Genomic DNA, 16,190 nt, shown 5'->3' with positions numbered 1-16,190 from the left:
GGTGGGAGAAGGGAGAAGCTGTGCAATTGCAAACCGAGCAATAGGGGTTTACTCGAGTGCTGCAGATATCTTGAATGCATCCAGGGAGACTTCTCCAAACCTGCAGTTTCAATGTGCGGCCCAGTCGAAGCTCTCTCTCTGTGAGCTTCTGCATGGAAAGTCATGGTCATCGGCATCTTGTCATGCTGGGGAAGTAGCTGTCAAACCTCTCCTTCAGGTTTACAGACTTGCACAGCTAATGGCAGGGTAAACATTTCCATGGACTCCTTCTTGCTAGCTTCTTGCCAAAGACTCAGCTTTGCAACGAACGAACCCATGAATCATATTGGTGGTGGTAAGAATGTTTTCATTCCTGCATCTTTGTGTTCAACTCGTCGAGATGGCCAAACGTGTCTCCAAGGTAAGCCAGCTTGGCGCACCACCTCTCGTTGGCAAAGCGCGTATCTTTGTGTGGCACACGACACTGTGTTCCCGTGAAAACTCCAAAAGCTCCTCTCTGAGCTCATAACGACCATGAGGTCATTTCCCTGAGACAGTCGGGGCACTTCGGTATGTAGAAGAATACTTCTGATCGGCTCCCATTTCTGCACATGCATAGAAATGGAGAAAATGCGATTCTAGAGGCCGCGCTTTTTTAATACAGTTGTATCTGTACGGCCTGATCTGTCAATGTCAATTCAGGAGGCATAGCTTTCGCACCTAGAGCCTCTTGGTGGATAATGCAGTGAGTGATTTGAATGTTGGGGATTCGAGCTTCAGTTTGGTCACAAAATAATGTCCTCCTCCGTCAGAGGCTGCACACCTGATCACACCGTCCATCATACGGTCTTGCTGTCGCTGGTTTTGCTCACTTGATCTTCTGAAGATGGTCAGGTCTTCATGTTTGAGGAAGGTATGTTTTGTTTCCAGGTGTTTCTTACTCTTACTGGGCACTGCATAGCCAACCTTTCTCTGCAGATGACGCTGCAACAAATTAATTATTCCCCCGTACCTGCTATCTATCGAACTGACAATGTGAATCAAGGACACATTCAGATAATATACTGTATATGTATATTTGTAAGTAATAATAATATTATAATAATGCAGGACCTGTTCCGAGGTCTTTAATTGGCATGCAATTATCCTCAATGTTAGCACACGGTTAGCACACACACACACCGGAACACACACGCATGCATTATCTTTGTAGGATCGCCGATGTGATTCATCTCTGCGCTTAACTCATCCCGTCGTCCTTCCCCCCAAGGGCAGCCGGGAGCAGACAGGTGTCGGCGAGGGCCGTGCCCGGGGACCTATCCAAGTGCTCCTGCCCGTCTTCGTCAAGGACGCCACAGCGTTAGCGATCTGTTGTTGTGCATGTTTTTCCATTGGGTTTATCTTATCGGGGGGGAAACCCTTGCGAGCACGGGGAGAACATGCAACCTCCACACAGAAAGGCCTGGGAGATACCCCACCTGGGTACCTGGCATCATGGAAACCTGGTCCCCAAGCGGGAATCGAACCCTGGACCTTCTTGCTGTGAGACGACAGTTTTTTTTTTTATTTATTTTTTTATCTTTTTCCACCTCCTTCTTTTTCTGATTGCCAATACCCAACCCCCTTCCTGGTTGTTGCGTACTTCCCCCTACTGTTGGTCAGAGAGGCCGGAGACTGTCACATGCTTTCCTCCGACGCATGTGCAGCCAGCCGGCAGCCAGCCTGGCAGCTCAGATTCTCACTGGGAGAGTGTAACGTGTGGAAGGTCACACTACCTCTCTCCAGATCCTACCCTCGCTGAGCAGGCGCCCCGACCGAACTGTATGGGTCGCTGTCCACAATGCCCAGGACCCACCCACGGCTCCCCTCCCCCTAACTCAGCCAATCGAGTTAGTATAGCGATCAGCCCGAGCCAAGGCAATGCTTGGCTACGTCCGGCCGCCTGTCTGTGCGCTCCGTCGAGACTGTGCATACTTTTGTTAATATTTATAGTTTTAAGAGTTTTGTCTGTACCAACAGTAGGTGCATTTAATGTGTATGACCGTCAGTCACTTATAGACATTGGATTACGGTAAACTTACCGACTGGATTACTCTCTGGATCAGCTCTCTGAACCGCAACAATGGCCCGTTGAGATCTTGAGGACATCAGGACCGGATCTCGCCCCCAGGGACAAAGGACCCAGACGGCGAGGAAAGAGAGCTGGAGTCCGTAACAGGCTGAGAACCAGGCGGCACAGGACACCACTACCCAGTATATTGCTAGCCAATGTACAATCAATAGACAATAAACTAGACGACATCCGAGCAAGGATTCAATTCCAGAGAGACGTTAGGGACTGTAACGTTCTCTGCTTCATCGAGACGTGGCTGGCGCCAGAAGTCCCAGACCACGCCATCCAACCGGCCGATCATTTCTTCATTCACCGCAAGGATAGAACAGCAGAATCCGGTAAACAACGTGGAGGAGGTATTGCCTTCATGTTGAACAAAAATTGGAGTGACCCAACTAACGTGAAGGAACTATCCAACCACTGCTCCCCAGAACTGGAATATATAACCATCAAGTGTCGTCCTTTCTTCCTCCCGAGGGAGTTAACGGCGATCGTCCTGGTCGGAGTGTATATTCCACCGCAAGCTGAAGCCAGCAACAAGGTTGCGCTCTCCAGACTACACGACGAGGTAAATAGAATCCAAGAGGCAAATGTTAACGCCGCCATTTTAGTTCTGGGAGATTAGCGCCAATCTGAGAAAGGTATTGCCCGACTTCTATCAGCATGTGACTTGCAACACCAGAGGCGGTAACATCCTAGATCACTGTTACACGCAATTTAAAGGTGGCTACAAGGCTCATTCTGATAGTGGCTTCGGTAAGTCGGATCACGCATCAATTTTTCTTACACCGAAGTACAGACAGAGAATTAAAAGTACTCCCGTAGTCTCGCGAGAGGTGCAGAAATGGGATGTGACGTCAGAGGATACGATCCGGTCAGTGTTTCACAACACAGACTGGAATGTGTTCCGCGACACAGATAACATTAATGCCTACACGGAGACAGTGCTGGACTATGTTTGTACTAGGGTGAAAGAAACAATCCCCACTACCAAAATGAAAGTTTACCCAAATCAAAAACCCTGGGTAGACAAATCCGTCCGTGAAGCTCTGAGAGAGCGCACCAAAGCATACAACGACGGCCTAGAGGCAGGCAACATGAATGACCACAAGGTGGCGCGATACAACGTAAGGAGGACTGTGTCAGAGGCCAAACGACGCTACAGGGATAAAATTGAACTCCAGTTTGAACAAGCTGACTCTAGAGCTATGTGGCAGGGGCTCAAAACGATGACGGACTACAAAGGCGCCTCCCTCAAACTGAACAGTGACATCTCCTTAGCAAATGACCTCAATACCTTCTATGCGAGGTTTGATGCTGGTAATAACAACACCAGCTCACAAGCCTCGGCAATGGGGGGGGGGGGGGTCGGCTGCTGATGGAGGCGCAGTGTTCAGGGTAACAGAGCATGAGGTGAGGCGGACCTTTAAAAAAAGTGAATATCAGGAAGGCAGCAGGTCCAGACGGCATCCCCGGCCGCGTCCTAAAAGTCTGTGCCGACCAACTGGCCCCAGTATTCACTGACATATTTAACCTGTCCTTAGAACAGGCTGTCATCCCCACCTGCCTGAAGAAGTCCACTATTATCCCTGTACCCAAAAAATCCAAGCCTGCTTGCCTCAACGACTACCGCCCTGTAGCTCTCACCTCCATAGCCATGAAGTGCTTCGAGAAGCTAGTAAAGGGCTACATCTGCTCCTCCCTCCCCATCAACATGGACCCCCTGCAATTTGCATACCGCCCCAACAGGTCCACGGAGGACGCCATATCCCATGTGCTGCACACAGCAGCATCACACCTGGACAAGAGGCAGGGGAACTATGTGAGAATGCTATTCATCGACTACAGCTCGGCATTCAATACCATAGTCCCCTCCATACTCATAGCCAAGCTCAGGGACCTGGGCTTGGGCTATGACCTCTGCCAGTGGGTCTTGGACTTCCTGACTGGCAGACCCCAGGTGGTGAGAGCAGGCAACTGCACCTCCTCATCCATCACCCTCAACATAGGGGCCCCCCAGGGCTGTGTTCTGAGTCCCCTCCTCTACTCCCTGTACACACACGACTGTGTGGCTCAGCGGAGTAGCAATACAATCGTCAAATTTGCTGACGACACAGTGGTGGTGGGCCTGATCTCTGCCAACGACGAGAGGGCCTACCTGGAAGAGGTCAAGGTCCTGGCGGGATGGTGCCAGGAAAACAGCCTCTCCCTGAACGTCAGCAAAACAAAGGAGATGATTGTGGACTTCAGGAGGTCGGGGGTCAAGGACTACAGCCCCCTCAGCATCGATGGGGCACCGGTTGAGAGAGTCAACAGCTTTAAGTACCTCGGAGCCTACATATCCGAGGACTTGACATGGACCACACACATTAACAGTGTTGTGAAGAAGGCACGACAACGCCTCTACTTCCTCAGGCGCCTAAGGAAGTTCCAAGTCAGCCAGAAGATCCTTAAGAACTTCTACTCATGTACAATAGAGAGCATCTTGACCGGCAACATCACCTCCTGGTTTGGGAATAGCACTGCACAAGACCAAAGCAGACTACAAAGAGTGACACGTTCAGCCGAACGCACAATTGGAGGGGGGCTCCCCACCCTCCAGAACATTTACTACAAGCGTTGCAAGGGCAAGGCTAAGAGAATCATTAAAGACTCCAGTCACCCGAACAACTGCCTCTTTGAACTGCTGCCGTCAGGCAAGCGATACAGGAGTCTCAAGGCGAGCACAGAAAGACTCAGAAGAAGCTTCTATCCCCAGGCCATCAGGCTGCTAAACGAACAATGAATGAACACTACACAACAACAACCACCAAACGCACATAGCACACACATCCACACGCACACACTCACTTTAAACAAACACACTGTAGCACCCACTCCACACACTTATAGCACACACCCACTTTAAACAAACACACTGTAGCACCCACTCCCCACACTTTATCCGCTCTACCTTTGAGTGACACCTTCTCTGCTCTCTCCACAGAGATGGCAACCTCCACCCTCCTTTCAGCCCTGGCAACCTCCTTCGACAAGCTCTGTCCCCTCGTTGAGAAACCTGCCCGCCGTTCCCCACCCAGTCCATGGCTGACAGATCCAGTGAGAGAACAAAGACAGGTCCTGAGAGCAGCTGAAAGGAAGTATAGAAAGTCACGCCTCACTGCTGACATCGACACATATCACAACCTCTTGTTAACATTCTCCAAAACCATCACTAATGCCAAAGCTTCTTTCTTCCACCATAGGATCGAGGCCTCTGCCAAGAATCTTCGCAAACTGCATGCTACCATGTCCTCCCTCCTCACTCCCCCCCCACCCCCCCCTCCCTCATCTTTCTCTGCCGAAGACTTTGCGATCTTCTTTGAGGAAAAAGTGGAGAACATCCGCAGCTCCTTCTCCCAACCCCCACCCATTCCAAATGCTGAATCGAGAACCTCATCCTTCACTCTGTCATCTTTCTCTCCCATTACAGAAGCAGAGACCCTGACACTGGTAACGTCAAACCGTCCGACTACTTGCCAGCTGGACCAGCTACCCTCCCCACTCCTCCAGACCATAGCACCAGACATCCTCCCATTCCTAACTGCAACCATCAACTCCTCACTCAACTCGGGGGTGGTCCCCACCTCCCTAAAACAAGCCAGAGTCACGCCGCTCATAAAAAAACCAACCCTGAACCCTACTGTCATAGGCAACTACCGTCCTGTCTCTCTTCTCTCCTTCCTTTCTAAAACACTTGAACGTGCTGTATCCAACCAACTTACTACTTATCTCTTACAGAATGACCTCCTAGACCCTAATCAGTCAGGCTTCAGGACTGGTCACTCCACAGAGACAGCCCTCATTGCGGTCACAGAGGCACTTCACTTAGCAAAAGCGAAAGGCCTCTCCTCTGTCCTGATTCTCCTAGATCTATCTGCAGCCTTCGACACAGTCAACCACCAGATCCTCCTTGCGGCCCTCGCAGGAATGGGAGTGGCTGGCTCTGCGCTGACATGGCTGTCATCATACCTCAATGACCGCTCCTACCAAGTGTCATGGAGAGGGACCCTGTCGGCCACCCGCCCCCTGCGGACGGGTGTCCCCCAGGGCTCGGTTTTAGGACCCCTTCTCTTCTCCCTCTACACTAAATCACTGGGTAACATTATCACGTCTCATGGCTTCTCCTACCATTGTTATGCCGACGATACTCAACTCTTCCTCTCCTTCCCTCCCTCAGATATCCACGTCTCTGTGCGGATCTCGGCCTGTCTGTCCGACATCTCAGCCTGGATGACGTCCAACCACCTCAAACTGAACCTAAGCAAAACAGAATTGCTCCACCTGCCGGCCAAATCCTCCCCCCTAACCGACCTTTCAATCACAGTCGAGAATGCAGCTGTGACTGCGTCCCCGACCGCCAAGAACCTTGGTGTTGTCCTCGACGACCAGTTGAACTTCTCTGCTCACATCGCAGCGACGACCAGAACCTGCCGATTCCTCCTGAGCAACGTCAGAAGGATACGCCCCTTCCTGACAAAAGAAGCCACCCAACTCCTCGTCCAATCAACAGTCATCTCCCGCCTCGACTACTGCAATGCACTGCTCGCTGGCCTCCCGGCCACTGCCACTAAGCCTCTTCAACTCATTCAGAACGCAGCGGCCCGCCTGATCTCAAACCTACCGAAGTCGGCCCATGTCACCCCACTTCTTAGGGACCTGCACTGGCTCCCCATTGCTGCACGAATCCGCTTCAAGGCCCTCGACCTAGCATACCGTGCGGCAAAGGGAACCGCTCCCGCCTACCTCCGGTCAATGGTCTCTAACTACACACCCTCAAGACCCCTACGCTCTGCATCTTCTGGCCGCCTCAGACCTACTCCTATCCAAGCTCCGGGAGGGTCATCAAAGAGAAGTCGCCTATTCTCAGTCCTTGCCCCACAATGGTGGAATGAACTACCCACCCCAGTTAGGACAGCCGAATCACGTCCAATCTTTCGCCGTCGACTAAAGACGCACTTCTTCAACCATTATCTGAATTAAAAAAAAAAAAAAAAAAAAAAAATCTAACCCTAACTAACCGTACTGTCATGCACTTGTCCTAATAAACTAACCTACACTGTAGCACTCAACACTTTGATGAACATTGTTGCTCAGCTGATAGAGTTGTGCCCTTCCTGATGGCTTGTCGTACAGAACTTGTAAGTCGCTTTGGATAAAAGCGTCAGCTAAATGACTAAATGTAAATGTAAATGAAGGATTGCACTACAACTCGTACACCTTACTGTAAATTGTACCTAAAATTGTACCTCATCCCATTTCTGCTTTGCACTAGATAGTACTGTACATTAGTACACTGCATAGTATTGTGTATTGTATATTATATGGTAACTCAGAACATTGTACATATGTCTATACCGAACACTGTGACCTCATTTTCTTCTTCTAAATTCATGCTATATTATGTTATTATGTTATTTGATACTATCTTGTCTAGCACAGTCTCTGGAGCGTAACAGTAAGAAGCATTTTGTATGAAAGTATTCTGTACTTCTGTATGACAACTATTAAAGAACTTGAACTTGAACTCTCCGGGAGTCGAGACCGCAGCCTCTTGCATTGGTGACGAGCACAATCTCCGCTACGCCACCTGACAGTGTTAACCACTACACCATACAGACGTGACTGCTGACACGCATTTAGGGCTATACACGGGTGTAAAGTACTTGAGTAATTGTACTTCGATTTGTATTTTACTCGAGTATTATTAGGTTTGTATACTTGTACTTTTACTCAATTACATTTCAGAGAAAAAAAACATGCTTTTTGCTCCTTACATTTAAAATGCAGACCTACAAAGTACAAATCTCGCAGGTCCAACTATTTGAATTAGTATATTTGTTTCTCTGGCCGAACTAACGTTAATGTTATTAATTCTGCGCCCGCGCTTTATTTAAAAACAGCCAATCAAATCCACATCAATGGAAAATGAACCCGCCCATACCCATGCTGATTGGTCCTTGTCCAAGACTAGAAAGCAGGGATCTTTGATTAAACACCTGCTATCAGAAGAATAGACAGAGAGAATGACAAGCTACAGAAGATGGCCACAAACGATAGTACGAGTGATGAAGAGGACGAAACGGAACATTGCATTGCCCCGGAATAAAAAAAAGTTTTTACTTTTACTTTTTAGTACGTAAGTACATTTACAAGTAGAAACTTGTTTACTTTTACTCAAGTGTGTTTTTAGCCAGATACTCTGACTTTTACTTGAATAACATTTTGAGACGGTACTTTCACTTAAGTATAATTTCTGGGTACTTTTTACACCCCTGGCTATACATTACATTAGAGATTCATAAAATGTTCAATAAAGTTTGATTTTGTAAGTTACTTGTGTATTACTATTTTGTTGTGTTATCTTTACTTGATCAAAACAACGCAACTGCAGTTTGATTTATATTACCTTGACTGCACAGTCAAAATGTTTCTAAAAACGGAGATACAGGTTTTTGCAAATTAACTCTTACGTTGACATCAAAATTAACAACACAAAATATATTTGCAAAATATATAGTATAGTACTGTATCTACAGAACCTTCTGTTTAATCATCTTCCCTTTATTCATTTCCTTAGATTTTTGTGAAAATTGACAATGATTTTAAATTGGACAAACAAATGAACTCTGTGGTTAGGTCCAGCTTCTTCCAGCTGAAGCAACTATCCAAGGTCAAGCCTATTCTCTCCTTTAAAGACTTTGAGAGGGTGATGCATGCCTTTGTGACAACACGGCTGGACTACTGTAATGCGCTCTACGTTGGCGTTGGCCAGGCCTCGCTGTCGCGTCTTCAGCTGGTCCAAAAACGCTGCTGCTCGGGTTGACAGGGACACGCAAACGGGAGCACATCACTCCTGTCCTCGCCTCCCTTCATTGGCTGCCTGTGTAGTTTAGGGTACATTTTAAGATCCTGCTGTTTGCTTATAAAGCAATGAATGGTCTGGCTCCACCCTACCTCACCGAGATCCTGCACCCCTACACCCCATCACGGACTCTGAGGTCTGCTGACCAGTCCCTCCTTGTTGTCCCTAAATCCAGGCTAAAAAACAGAGGGGACCGTGCATTTCCGGTTGCAGCCCCCAAACTGTGGAATGAGTTGCTGGCCCCAACATTAGGCTGGCCCCAACGCTCCCAGTGTTTAAAGGTCCCATGTCTTATAAATTGCCTTTTCTAGTGTTTAGCATTGTTTTCTAGCAATGTGGGGTTGTATCAATGGGGTCTGTGTCTCTAATTCTCATTTTGGCTCATCAGTCCAGTCTCGAGTTCACAAGATCCTCCCTCACTGAACTAAGCCATTCTGATTTGACTGTTTTGCTGACGTGAATAAGGCACTGCTTGTAGTCACTGCCCACAATCAACAATTCGCTCAACAACAGAGCGAGTGGAAATACTGACACTTCCTCAAACGGGTTGACGTGGCGCGGGTGCCAACCGAGAGAGCAGAGAACGAGCGAGAGAGAGGGTGAGAGAGAGATAGAGATAGAGAGAGAGGGATACGGAGCATTTACAGTGCTCGTTCTCTGTCGGCACTCGCGTCACGTCAACCTGTTGCATAATATCATAGCGCACACCGGCACACGCACACTCCCACGCGTATTCCGATCCGTGCAATAATATTCACAGGGAAAATATTCTCATTTGAAACAAGTTACCAATGCATTTTCCCGTGGGATTATGCCCCCCAGCGGCGAAATGTATTAGTCTCCCTGTCTATCTCTCTATGTCTCGCTCTGTCTGCCAGTGCAGACTGTGGGTGACTGTCACTCAAAGCGCTCTGCGAGTATGGGCGGAGCGGAGCCCAGCCCAAAACAGCTTGACATCTTGAAGTGGAAAAATGCTGCTTTAGAGTACTTGATTAGAAATACAAAACAATGCATTTTTTTTTAAACCTCACAGGAATTGTGTAACATTGCCCAACATAGTGAAAGGAATAGCAAAACATGGGACCTTTAGATCCCATCTTAAAACACATTTGTTCTCCCTAGCTTAAAAAAAAAAAAAAAAAAAATTGTCTGCTGCTGTAACTTTGTTTGTAGTTCTGTGTACTTTGTATTGTGTTTATGTGTTTTTATTTGTTTTTACTATATTATGGTTTACTTTTTACTGTGAAGCACTTTGGTCAACAATGTTGTTTTTAAATATGCTATACAAATAAAGTTGGATTGGATTGGAAAATGTTACATTCATAAATGTAAAACAATGTAAGCCCCCCCCCCCCCCCCCCCAAACAAACAGTTTTATTTTTTTTCCTCTTCACTTTTTAGTTTATTATACTTTTTGAGGACATACAAATCGAAGTATATTTCTGCATATATGCATTATTGTATTGTCATTGTCCACATAGAACAGATAACAACAGAAGAAAAATAAATAAAATTAAAATAAAAAAAAAAAGATTCAAAAGTAAATAATAAGACAAACAAACAAACACTGACCTGGTCGCATGACAGTGGTCTCAAAAGTATATATATATACATATATAATAATAGTATATCAAATATATAGCACTTGTTCAAGTACCCAAATATGAGAATTCTCCAATGTATATACGGTATATCAAATAAATCACGTTTGAATTAACGTTCACACAGATTAATACCAGCAAGCAGCTTGAGAATTGCTATTCTGGAATAGTATGGAACTGTACATCATCCACAAGCACAAGGAATGAACCCCATGTTTTCTTGAACATAGATGAAGAACCTCTCAGAGTACATCTTATCTTTTCTAGTTTGATAAAGTATAGTATGTCTCTAATCCAGTGAAGGTGAGTGGGGGGAGCAGCGGACTTCCATTTAAACAGAATCAGCCGCCTGGCCAGTAGAGTGGTAAATGTCACAATGTGTGCTTTGTGCTTTGAAAGTGATAACATAGGTGGAGAGTATCCAAAAAGCGCTGTCAATACACAACAGTTTTCATAGTTTTTTAGAAAATACATTGAAATATATCTCATCACCCAACACTCAACAAAACCCAAAGCCATCAAAACATGTCTAGAATGTACTGCATTTAACCTACTGTAGATGTAGTATTATTATTATTATTATTATTATTATTATTATTATTATTATTATTATTATTATTATTATTATTAATAATAATAATAATAATAATACATCTATTTTATATAGCGCTTTTCCAGGTGCTCAGAGACGCTTTACATGGGTAGGAGAGACAAAACTATGGCAAAACAAAAAACAGAAAAAAATAATACATGACAAAATAAAATAAAACCGACAGAATTAGAGGTCAAAAGCAAGATTGAAAAGGTGGGTTTTGAGGGCTGATTTAAAAGATGTCAGGGTGTTGGCTGGGGAGGGCATTCCAGAGGGAGGGGGCAGCAGCAGCAAAGGCCCTGTCGCCCCAGGTCCGGAGCTTGGTCGTGGGAGGTGTTAGGAGGTTGGCATCAGCAGACCTAAGGCGACGGGTGGGCGTGTGACGGTGGAGGAGGTCGGACAGGTAGGGAGCGGCAAGGTTGTTGAGGGCTTTAAATGTGATGAGTAGTATTTTAAAATGTATCCTGTATTTGATTGGAAGCCAGTGGAGGTCGTGGAGGACAGGGGTGATGTGATCAGTGCGACGGGTGGAGGTGAGCATGCGGGCAGCAGAGTTTTTGACATATTGGAGTTTATTGAGGATAGTCTTTGGTGAGCCGTAGAGGATGCTGTTACAGTAATCTAGTCTTGATGATATGAATGCATGAACCAGTGTTTCAGCAGCGGAGAATGATAGGGAGGGGCGGAGACGAGCAATGTTCCGGAGGTGGTAGAAGGCCGCTTTGGTTATGTGGTTCACATGGGGGAGGAAAGAAAGGGTGGAGTCCAGGATGATGCCAAGGTTACGGATGTGAGTGGAGGGGGTGACAATGGTACCATCAATATTTAGGGTGAACTCCTGGGTGTGGCTGGTGAGGGATTTTGGACCGATAATGATGATTACTGATTTATTGCAGTTTAGTTTGAGAAAGTTATTTTGCATCCATGTTTTGATGTCTGTGAGGCAGGTGGTGAGAGTGGCTGGAGTGATAGTCTTGGTGGAGAGCAGGGACGTGCACAGGACTTTAGAAAGGCAGGTGCCCAAAAGGAGAAAAGGGCACCAATTATTAAATGCAATGTGAGCGCGCATAGCGCGCAAGCCCGATTTTTGGGGTTAATACAAGTCTATGGTACATTCAGTTTCACCGATAGATGTCACCAAAACTACATAGTGTCCCTTTAATAACACAATATGCGCTCCAGACCAACAGCTGCGGGCGGCATGCCGAAATTAACACGCTGTGTTGAGAGAGCAAGAGAGAGAGAGAGAGAGAGCGAGAGAGAGAGAGAGAGAGAGAGAGACAGACAGACAGACAGACAGAGAGAGACAGAGAGAGAGAGAGAGACCGCATTAACTCACTTGTTTAGTTGAAACGTGGTCCAGGTCAGGAGGGCTTGATGAAGTATTATGTCCACTGTCCCACAGTCACAGACTGTTGTCTTGATGTATATCCACTGTCCAGACTGCATCCAGCCAAATAGCTTATTGTTAGCAGTTAGCACAACACAAGTACTGATGAGCTGTGTCTACTGTCTTTGCCCATTTCCGCGTCGAACAGCCTGCAAACTACCTGGCGTTCTATCGCCATGCTCTAAGACAAACTCTAACCATAACCAACTTTGAAAGAGTGCCTAAGCTTAACCGTCGAAAGAACTTGCCGTCACGCTCTAAGACAAACTCTAACCTGAACCTACTTCGAAGAGTGGCTAGGCTTAACCAGTGTAGAAACTGACGTCGGCCAATCAGAGAGCGTCTGCCAGAAATGCGGCTACGGAAAGTATACAGGTGTCTGGCAGCGCGTGTAAATAATAGGTCCTTCCAGGAGAGGGGTAGGGGCATTTATCTCTCTTTCTTTACCTAATATTTAGATTCTATCATGACATCTTTCATTTGGAAGGGCAGGGCAGTCTATCTATATGCGCAACAGTAAAAATAAAATAAAAAAGGGGCATAAAAAGGGCACTTTCTAATGAAAAATGAAAAAGGCAGGTGCCCGGGCACCCCTTCACCCCTATGTGTGCACGTGCCTGGTGGAGAGGTAGAGCTGAGTGTCATCTGCATAACAATGAAAACGGAGGCCTGCATGTTTAAGAAACACATAAAGAAAGTGAGGAACACCATCAACTTCAACATTTCCAACTTCAAACAAATACGGCCCTCCCTAACACTTGAAGCCGCAAAGACATACCTACACTGTATGGTCTTCTCTCACATTGAATATTGCCTTCTAAACTGGTCATTTACTGGGGCCACAGCCATGAAACCCATAGAACAACTCTACAACAGAGCATTGAAGGTATATGACAGGAAACAGTACTCATACCACCACTGTAAAATCCTGGATAAGCATCAAATTTTAAATTTTGAAAACCTCAGACGTTATAAAAGTTCCTGCTTTGTATTTAAATGCCTGCACAGATTAGCCCCTCCCCCTCTCAAGGAGTTTATCCACGAGAAAAGGAACACTGGATTAGCCACTAGGTCAAACACCAGAGGGGATTGTGAGGTCCATTTTAGAAAGACCGCCTTCAGCAAAAATTGTCTATCGATAAAGGGAAGTGGAACATGGAACAGCCTTCCGGTCCCCTTAAGGGAATGTCCCACCCTGTCCACCTTTAAGGGCCAACTCAGGAAATGGCTGTTAGACAGCCAAATATGCACTCATTAGGGATGTTAGTGATGTTGTACTGACTGAATGTCATGTTAGTGTGGTCATGTCAGTGATGTCAGTTTTTATGAATGAACGTTGTATGGTCCGTTTTGTGTTTGTTTTATGTTAGGACTACGGGTGGAAATTAGCCCTGTGCTATTCCCGGCATATTTACGTCCTTATCATGCTGTGATGTTATGCATACACATGTAAATGATGTTCATTAATTTGCATTGTCCTTAATAAACAAATCTTATCTTATGTTGGCGGAGAATCAGACCTTGGAAGGAAAAGCAGAGGAATTTCCTGTTGGGTGGAAAGATGGTGATGTGGAAGTGGACATCTTTAAAGTCTGTAGCCATGAAGCAGTCCCCCTGTTTGACCGAGCGAAGTAGGGTATTGATTCTGAGCATCCTCACTGCAATTGGCTAATTGGGTGAAGAGAGATCTAGAATAGGTCTGATGGCGCCAGTTTTCTCGGGAACCAGGAAGTACTGGGTGAATGAATGAATGACTTTATTTGACAATATAAAAAATAAACATGTGACAGAAGAGCACAGTCGGGATATACTGCCAAGGATGAAACACAAAAAAGCTCAGAGCTTATTTCCATTGTGGTCCTTGTAGGGGGGTGGGGGAATGTGATGCTTAACACATGCATCATACAAAACGTGACATCACAACACATCACATACCATTTAACATTTATATACATACAGACTCATACAACATGCAAGGGTGCCTTAAGCTAAGTGTCTAGGTATAGTCCCTTTTGAGCCATGTCTTCAGGCTGGACTTGAATCTAACGGCACTGTCTATGGTTTTCAGTTCACTGGGCAGACTATTCCAAAAGACAGCTGCTGAATATAAAAATGACTCCTTCCCCATACAGCTCCTGAATCTGACTGGCACAAAGTCAGTTGAGCTGCGCCTTGTTTGGTAAGCATGGGTGTCTCTGATTCGGTTGAAGTAATTGTTAAAGTACACTGGCACTACCCCATGCACTATTCTGTGAACTAGGCACATCCCTATCTGGTTTACTCTGTCTTCCACCTTAAGCCATCTCATGACCTCAAAGTGAGATGGGTCAAGGTGGGTTCGAGCAGGTAGCCTTAGTATTACCCTGATTAGCTTGTTTTGTGATGTCTGTAGTTTTATTTTCTGACTTTTGGGGGCACTGTTGTACCAGGAGCCACACGCATAGTCATAGTGACACTGTATGAGAGCTCCAGCAAGAATCTTCATCGCTGACTGATCTAAAAAATGAGAGATTCTGGCTAGGTATCTAGTCCTGTTATTTATCTTTGTAAGTGCTTGGTGAGCCATGCTTTCCCCTGATAAGCTGTTTTCCAGGACGCAACCGAGATATTTCACAGATGTTTTGTCTGTGAGAACAGTATCTCCTATTCTAATGTTAAAACCTGGCGATTTTCTGAGCCTGACCTTTGACCCGAATAAAATTTACTCAGTCTTCCCCACGTGGAGGGACAGCTTGTTGTGGCCTAGCCAGTCGCTAACCTTCTCTAGTTCTGCACTCAATGTCTGCTCAACCACTTTTTTGTCTTTGTGAGACACTAGTAGGGCGGAGTCGTCTGCGTATAAAAAAAGGTCACATGAGCAAGCTGCTTTCAGGTCATTTATATACAGTAGAAAGAGGAGCGGACCCAAAACACTCCCTTGTGGGACCCCGCACTCTACTGTCCGAGGACTGGAGAGTACTCCGTTTATATCTACCACCTGTTGTCTCCCTGTTAGGTAGGAACCAATTAATTTCTGAGCTGCCTCATTAAAGCCTAGGGCCGTAAGCTTCATTAACAAGATGTTGTGATCCACTGAATCAAATGCCTTCTGGAGGTCTAACATTACCATTCCACAGAACTTTCCCTCGTCTACCTCTTTCCTGATGTAATCTGTGAGGAACAGCAGGCAGGTGTCTGTGGAGTGGGACCTCCTGAAACCAGATTGGTATTTGTACATGATGTTATTAGTGGAGAAATACCCGTCTATTTGCTCATATACTAGCCTCTCAATGGTTTTTGATAGAACGCCCAGGATGGAAATGGGTCTGTAGTTACCCGGTTCCAATTTGTTTCCCTTTTTGTGGAGAGGAATAACTCTTGCCGATTTCATTTCGCTTGGAAATGTTCCTGTGTCAATGGCTAGGTTGGTAATGTGAGCTACATATGGGGCAATGATTTCTGCAGCATCCTGCAAGAATTTACCAGGGATGTTGTCTAATCCAGTAGCCCTTGAGGTGTCAAGTTTTTTAAGCTTTTCCTGGACCTCCATCTCAGTCACTTTCCTAAAGGGAATAGACCCCCTTCATCATTTCCTGCGGAGGGATGTCGGAAATAACCTGCGTGGACAGTAG

Source organism: Notolepis coatsorum, assembly GCF_963971535.1.
Source record: "Notolepis coatsorum genome assembly, chromosome: 3".
Classification (NCBI taxonomy): Eukaryota; Metazoa; Chordata; class Actinopteri; order Aulopiformes; family Paralepididae; genus Notolepis; species Notolepis coatsorum.
This window is presented reverse-complemented; position numbering follows the sequence as displayed.